Source organism: Sciurus carolinensis, unplaced genomic scaffold (assembly GCF_902686445.1).
Source record: "Sciurus carolinensis unplaced genomic scaffold, mSciCar1.2, whole genome shotgun sequence".
NCBI lineage: Eukaryota > Metazoa > Chordata > Mammalia > Rodentia > Sciuridae > Sciurus > Sciurus carolinensis.
This window is the reverse complement of record NW_025920128.1, coordinates 115,621-124,228: the sequence shown is the minus strand read 5'-3', so window position 1 is coordinate 124,228 and position 8,608 is coordinate 115,621.

Genomic DNA, 8,608 nt, shown 5'->3' with positions numbered 1-8,608 from the left:
GGCCAGGCTAGGACCCAAGGGAGTGCTCCACCACAGCCAGCTGCAGAGAAGGGGGGCCTGGATAGACACTGAGGGAGTGCTCCACCACAGCCAGCTGCACAGAAGGGGGGCCTGGATAGGCACTGAGGGAGTGCTCCACCACAGCAAATTGCAGAGAATGAAGGCCTGGGTAGACACTGAGGGAGTGCTCCACCACCGCCAGCTGCAGAGAACGGGGCCCTTGCTAGGCACCGAGGGAGTGCTCCACCACAGACAGCTGCAGAGAAGGGGGGCCTAGATACACAATGAGGGAGTGCTGCACCACAGACAGCTGCAGAGAAGGGGGGCCAGGCTAGGACCCAAGGGAGTGCTCCACCACAGCCAGCTGCAGAGAAGGGGGGCCTGGCTAGGCACCGAGGGAGTGCTCCACCACAGCCAGCTACAGAGAGGGGGGACCTGACAAGGCACCGAGGGAGTGCTCCACCACAGCCAGCTGCAGAGAAGGGGTGCCTAGATACACACCGAGGGAGTGCTCCACCACAGACAGCTGCAGAGAAGGGGGGCCTAGATACACACTGACGGAGTGCTCCACCAGAGACAGCTACAGAGAAGGGGGGCCTGGCTAGGCACCGAGAGTGTGCTCCACCACAGCCAGCTGCAGAGAAGGGGAGTCTAGATACACACTGAGGGAGTGCTCCACGACAGACAGCTGCAGAGAAGGGGGGCCTAGACACACACTGAGGGAGTGCTCCACCACAGCCAGCTGCAGAGAACGGGGGCCTGGCTAGGCACTGAGGGAGTGCTCCACCACAGCCAGCTGCAGAGAAGGGGGGCCTGGCTAGGCACCAAGGGAGTGCACCACCACAGCCAGCTGCAGAGAAGGGGGGCCTGGATAGACACTGAGGGAGTGCTGCACCACAGACAGCTGCAGAGAAGGGGGGCCTGGCTAGGCACCGAGAAAGTGCTCCACCACAGCCAGCTGCAGAGAAGGGGGGCCTGGCTAGGCACTGAAGGAGTGCTCCACCACATACAGCTGCAGAGAAGGGGGCCTAGATACACACTGAGGGAGTGCTCCACCACAGCCAGCTGCAGAGAATGGGGGCCTGGCTAGGCACCGAGGGAGTGCTCCACCACAGCCAGCTGCACAGAAGGGGGGCCTGGATAGACACTGAGGGAGTGCTCCATCACAGCCAGCTGCAGAGATGGGGGGCCTGGATAGACACTGAGGGAGTGCTCCACCACAGCCAGCTGCACAGAAGGGGGGCCTGGATAGACACTGAGGGAGTGCTCCATCACAGCCAGCTGCAGAGAAGGGGGCCTACATACACACTGAAGGAGTGCTCCACCACAGCCAGCCGCAGAGAAGTTGGGCCTGGCTAGGCAAAAAGGGCGTGCTCAACCACAGCCAGCCGCAGAGAAGGTGGGCCTGGCTGGGCACCGAGGGAGTGCTCCACCACAGCCAGCTGCAGAGAAGGGGTGCCTAGATACACACCGAGGGAGTGCTGCACCACAGACAGCTGCACAGAAGGGGGGCCTGGATAGACACTGAGAGAGTGCTGCACCACAGCCAGCTGCAGAGAAGGGGGGCCTGGATAGGCACAGAGGGAGTGCTCCACCACAGACAGCCTCAGAATGGGGCACGGGTAGGCACTGAGGGAGTGCTCTACCACAGACAACTGCAAAGAAGGGGTGCCTAGATACACACCGAGGGAATGCTCCACCACAGACAGCTGCAGAGAAGGGGGACCTGGATAGACACCGAGGGAATGCTGCACCCCAGCCAGCTGCAGAGAAGGGGGGCCTGGCTAGGCACTGAGGGAGTGCTCCACCACAGCCAGCTGCAGAGAAGGGGGACCTAGATACACACCGAGGGAGTGCTCCACCACAGACAGCTGCAGAGAAGGGGGACCTAGATACACACCGAGGGAGTGCTCCACCACAGCCAGCTGCAGAGAAGGGGGGCTTGGATAGACACTGAGGGAGTGCTGCACCACAGACAGCAGCAGAGAAGGGGGGCCTGGCTAGGCACCGAGGGAGTGCTCCACCACAGCCAGCTGCAGAGAAGGGGGACCTAGATACACACCGAGGGAGTGCTCCACCACAGACAGCTGCAGAGAAGGGGGACCTAGATACACACCGAGGGAGTGCTCCAACACAGCCAGCTGCAGGCAAGTGGGGCCTGGATACACACTGAGGGAGTGCTCCACCACAGACAGCTGCAGAGAAGGGGGGCCTGGATAGACACTGAGGGAGTGCTGCACCACATCCATCTACAGAGAATGGGGGACTGGCTAGGCACCGAGGGAGTGCTCCACCACAGCCAGCCGCAGAGAAGGGGTGCCTAGATAGACACTGAGGGAGTGCTCCAGCACAGCCAGCTACAGAGAATGGGGGACTGGCTAGGCACCGAGGGAGTGCTCCACCACAGACAGCTGCAGAGAAGGGGGGCCTAGCTAGGCACCGAGGCGTGCTCCACCACAGCCAGCCGCAGAGAAGGTGGGCCTGGCTAGGCACCGAGGGAGTGCTCCACCACAGCCAGCTACAGAGAAGGGGGGCCTAGATAAACACCGAGGGAGTGCTCCACCACAGCCAGCTGCAGAGAAGGGGTGCCTAGATACACACCGAGGGAGTGCCGCACCACAGACAGCTGCAGAGAAGGGGGACCTAGATAGGCACAGAGGGAATGCTCCACCACAGCCAGCTGCAGAATGTGGCCCGGTTAGGCAATGAGGGAGTGCTCCACCACAGCCAGCCGCAGAGAAGGGGGGCCTAGATACACACCGAGGGAATGCTCCAGCACAAACAGCTGCAGAGAAGGTGGCCTAGATACACACTGAGGGAGGGCTCCATCACAGCCAGCTGCAGAGAATGGGGGCCTGGCTAGGTACCGAGGGAGTGCTCCACCACAGCCAGCTGCAGAGAAGGGGGGCCTGGATAGACACTGAGGGAATGCTCCAGCACAAACAGCTGCAGAGAAGGGGGCCTAGATACACACTGAGGGAGTGCTCCACCACAGCCAGCTGCAGAGAATGGGGGACTGGCTAGGCACCGAGGGAGTGCTCCACCACAGACAGCTGCAGAGAAGGGGGACCTAGCTAGGCACCGAAGGCGTGCTCCACCACAGCCAGCCGCAGAGAAGGTGGGCCTGGCTAGGCACCGAGGGAGTGCTCCACCACAGCCAGCTGCAGAGAAGGGGTGCCTAGATACACACCGAGGGAGTGCTCCCCCACAGCCAACTGCAGAGAAGCGTTGCCTAGATACACACCGAGGGAGTGCTCCACCACAGACAGCTGCAGAATGGGGGCCTGGATAGACACTGAGGGAGTGCTCTACCACAGCCAGCTGCAGAGAAGGGGGGCCTGGCTAGGCACCGAGGGAGTGCTCCAGCACCGCCAGCTGCAGAGAAGGGTGCCTGGCTAGGCACCGAGGGAGTGTTCCACCACAACCAGCTGCAGAGAACGGGGGCCTGGAAAGACACTGAGGGAGTTTTGCACCACATCCAGCTGCAGAGAAGGGTGCCTAGATACACACCGAGGGAGTGCTCCCCCACAGCCAGCTACAGAGAAGGGGTGCCTAGATACACACTGAGGGAGTGCTCCACCACAGCCAGCTGCAGAGAATGGTGGCCTGGCTAGGCACCGAGGGCGTGCTCCACCACAGCCAGCCGCAGAGAAGGTGGGCCTGGCTAGGCACAGAGGGAGTGCTCCACCACAGCCAGCTGCAGAGAAGGGTTGCCTAGATACACACCGAGGGAGTGCTCCACCACAGCCAACTGCAGAGAAGGGTTGCCTAGATACACACCGAGGGAGTGCTCCACCACAGACAGCTGCAGAATGGGGGCCTGGATAGACACTGAGGGAGTGCTCTACCACAGCCAGGTGCAGAGAAGGGGGCCTGGCTAGGCACCGAGGGAGTGCTCCATCACAGCCAGCTGCAGAGAAGGGGTGCCTAGATACACACTGAGGGAGTGCTGCACCACAGACAGCTGCACAGAAGGGGGGCCTGGATAGGCCTGAGGGAGTGCTCCACCACATCCAGCTGCAGAGAAGGTGGGCCTGGCTAGGGACCGATAGAGTGCTCCACCACAGCCAGCTGCAGAGAAGGGGGGCCTGGATAGGCACTGAGGGAGTGCTCCACCACAGACAGCTGCAGAGAAGGGGGGCCTGGATAGACACTGAGGGAGTGCTCCACCACAGCCAGCTGCAGGCAAGTGCGGCCTGGATACACACTGACGGAGTGCTCCACCACAGCCAGCTGCAGGAAGGGGTGCCTAGATACACACTGAGGGAGTGCTCCACAACAGCCAGCTGCAGAGAATGGGGCCTGGCTCGGCACCGAGGGAGTGCTCCACAACAGACAGCTGCAGAGAATGGGGGCCTGGCTAGGCACCGAGGGAGTGCTCCACCACAGCCAGCTGCAGAGAAGGGGGGCCTAGATACATACCGAGGGAGTGCTCCACCACAACCAGCTGCAGAGAAGTGGTGCCTAGATACACACAGAGGGAGTGCTCCACCACAGCCAGCTGCAGAGAAGGGGGGCCTGGATAGGCACTGAGGGAGTGCTCCACCACAGACAGCTGCAGAGAAGGGGGCCTGGCTAGGCACTGAGGGAGTGCTCCACCACAGACAGCTGCAGAGAAGGGTGCCTGGCTAGGCACCGAGGGAGTGCTCCACCACAATCAGCTGCAGAGAACGGGGCCTGGATAGACACTGAGGGAGTGCTGCACCACATCCAGATGCAGAGAAGGGGGGCCTGGCTAGGCACCGAGGGAGTGCTCCACCACAGCCAGCTGCAGAGAAGTGGTGCCTAGATACACACTGAGGGAGTGCTGCACCACATCCAGATGCAGAGAAGGGTGCCTAGATACACACCGAGGGAGTCCTCCATCACAGCCAGTTGTAGAGAAGGGGGGCCTGGCTAGGCACCGAGGGGGTGCTCCACCACAGCCAGCTGCAGAGAAGGGGGACCTGGATAGACACTGAGGGAGTGCTCCACCACAGCCAGCTGCAGAGAAGGGGGGCCTGGCTAGGCACCGAGGGAGTGCTCCACCACCGCCAGCTGCAGAGAAGGGGGACCTGGATAGGCCTGAGGGAGTGCTCCACCACAGCCAGCTGAAGAGAAGGGGTGCCTAGATACACACTGAGGGAATGCTGCACCACAGCCAGCTGCAGAGAAGGGGGGCCTGGCTAGGCACCGAGGGAGTGCTCCACCACAGCCAGCTGCAGAGAAGGGGGGCCTGGCTAGGCACCGAGGGAGTGCTCCACCACCGCCAGCTGCAGAGAAGGGGGACCTGGATAGGCCTGAGGGAGTGCTCCACCACAGCCAGCTGAAGAGAAGGGGTGCCTAGATACACACTGAGGGAGTGCTGCACCACAGCCAGCTGCAGAGAAGGGGGGCCTGGCTAGGCACCGAGGGAGTGCTCCACCACAGCCAGCTGCAGAGACGGGGGGCCTAGATACACACCGAGGGAGTGCTGCACCACAGACAGCTGCAGAGAAGGGGGACCTGGATAGGCACCGAGGGAGTGCTCCACCACAGGCAGCTGCAGAGAAGAGGGGCTGGCTAGGCACCGAGGGAGTGCTCCACCACAGACAGCTGCAGAGAAGGGGGGCCTGTCTAGGCACCGAGGGAGTGCTCCACCACCGCCAGCTGCAGAGAAGGGGGACCTGGATAGGCCTGAGGGAGTGCTCCACCACAGCCAGCTGAAGAAGGGGTGCCTAGATACACACTGAGGGAATGCTGCACCACAGCCAGCTGCAGAGAAGGGGGGCCTGGCTACGCACCGAGGGAGTGCTCCACCACAGCCAGCTGCAGAGACGGGGGGCCTAGATACACACCGAGGGAGTGCTGCACCACAGACAGCTGCAGAGAAGGGGGACCTGGATAGGCACCGAGGGAGTGCTCCACCACAGGCAGCTGCAGAGAAGGGGGGCTGGCTAGGCACCGAGGGAGTGCTCCACCACAGACAGCTGCAGAGAAGGGGGGCCTGGCTAGGCACCGAGGGAGTGCTCCACCACAGCCAGCTGCAGAATGGGGGCCTTGCTAGGCACCGAGGGAATGCTGCACCCAGCCAGCTGCAGAGACGGGGGGCCTGGATAGACACTGAGGGAGTTCTCCACCACAGTCAGCTGCAGAGAAGGGGGGCCTGGCTAGGCATTGAGGGAGTGCTCCACCACAGACAGCTGCAGAGAAGGGGTGCCTAGATACACACCGAGGGAGTGCTCCACCACAGCCAGCTGCAGAGAAGGGGGACCTGGATAGACACTGAGGGAGTGCTCCACCACAGCCAGCTTCAGAGAATGGGTGCCTGGCTAGGCACTGAGGGAGTGCTGCACCACAGACAGCTGCAGAGAAGGGGGGCCTGGATAGACACTGAGGGAGTGCTCCACCACAGCCAGCTGCAGAGAAGGGGGGCCTGGCTAGGCATTGAGGGAGTGCTGCACCACAGACAGCTGCAGAGAAGGGGTGCCTAGATACACACTGAAGGAGTGCTCCACCACAGCCAGCTGCAGAGAAGGGGGACCTGGATAGCCACTGAGGGAGTGCTCCACCACAGCTAGCTGCAGAATGGGGGCCTGGCTAGGGGCTGGGGGAGTGCTCCACCACAGCCAGCTGCAGAGAATGGGGGCCTGGCTAGGGGCTGGGGGAGTGCTCCAACGGACAGTCTGCAGAGAAAGGGGATGGAGCCTTCTCTTTCTCTCTTCTGGGCAGTCAGGAAAATCACTGTGAAGCTATTAGGGAAACACTAGTCTACATAAACAGAGACCATGCACAACAAACAGTCCGTGCAAAGTAGTTCGGAATCACTAAATTATCCTCTAGCACTCACATCAGGGAACACAATAACCCTAAGAAGGGAAAAGAACCTGACTTCTATGCTTGCCAGTTCATAAAGTTTCATTTAAAATGTCTAGTTTTCAACAACAAAGTGAGACATAAGAAATAAAGTACAGCTCATTTAGGAAAAAAGGGAATCAACACAAGTTGTCCCTGAGAAAGCAGACACCGACGTATCACACAGAGGCTTTAAACTCACTCTTGAATATGCTCGAAGAACTACAGGCGCATCTTAGAGATGCGGGGAGTCTATTTCGACTACTGAAATAGAGCAGATCCACAATGAAGCACATGAGATTGTGATTTCCCGGCACAGAGAAGTGTGTGTTGACCCTGAGTCACAGCCCCGCATCTACACAACAGCATTGTACGTACAGAAACAACGTGTGTGGAGCACCATCCACTGCTAGCAAATAAAACCAGGCTTGGTCGAGCCATCAGACATGGGAAAGAGGCATGAGAGATTGTTCCAGGTGGCCTGGAGCATGTGGTGTCCGTGCACTGGCTCACCGCTAGAATTTGTGTGCCCTAGACGTGGCAAATGACCCGCTAGAGCAAAATGGCTGGCTTACCTCCACCCCTTCCTCTTTCTCAGAGAAGCAGCTCCTCCCAGGACCCCTTTTATCTGTACTGCTATAAATGAACCAAGGGAGGGCACCTCCAGGTGGTGAGAGCCAGACCCTTTAGCATGGCTTAGCCCATCACACCCACTGATCCAAGAGATAACTGTGTCCTGTGGTTTTTCTTTTAAATAAATTTCTTAGCAATTAATTTACAGCCAGCCCATCCCTCTAACAGGAATCCTTTCCATTGCCCACAAGGGACTTGAGATGAGATTCTGGAGCCTTGGACAGGGACTGTTTAAGAGGAATCCAGAAGTAGATTACAGGTGGGTGCCGGACCTCTCTCGCGGGAAGCATACTCATGTGAATGGCTTATTAAGAGGAAGAGTGAGGAATCTTTCAATAGTGTGACATTAAGCATGGGGAATTTACTCTCTACAGAAAAAGAAATTGACTTAACTATCTTGAAAACTATCATATAACAGAGGGGAAACTATGTAAAATGAGCTCAGCTTGCTCAATTCTTAGATTTGATGCAGGAAGTTTGTCTGTGGTTTTCTGAGGAAGATGAAAATGTAGAAAGAATTTGGACTGTAATAGAGACTATGTATTCAGACCAATATATTGTGGACTTCAGAAGATTTGATCAAGGGACTTAGAAATGCTCTTAAGAGTTTTGGATCTAGGAGATCTGTGATGGTGGACTAGAGGGAGGCTGCGTTCCTTGTCACTCCATAACTCCAGTTTCAAGCAGAGGATATCTGTTTACTGGTGAGGCAGTTTTTGCAGCTTATTGATCCCCTGCTGTTTACCCCATTTGTCTACTGCAATCGCCTGCAGTCTGTCAGCATATCAACTACTTTTTGAGTGCAGACTGCTCACTGCCTGGTGCCTACCATCTGCCATTTGCCTGTCCATCACCTGCCTTTCACCTACCCATCGCTCACTGCCCGAGGTTCACCTGCCAATCATCTGACAGCAGTCAGCAGACTGACCTCAGACCACCAGTGGAGCACCAGCTGCCTGCTATTACCTGGAAGTTCACTGTCACAGTACCTGCAGGTTTGGTTACACATGGCTGCCGCCATTTTGAGACAACAGACAGGACCTGTAGGACCCCTGACTGGATTGACTGAGCACCATCTCAGGACCCCTCAGCCCACTCCCTGCCTCTGGGGTCCCCAGACTGACTGTGCCCCACCTCCAGGATCCTGGAACCAGACTGATCA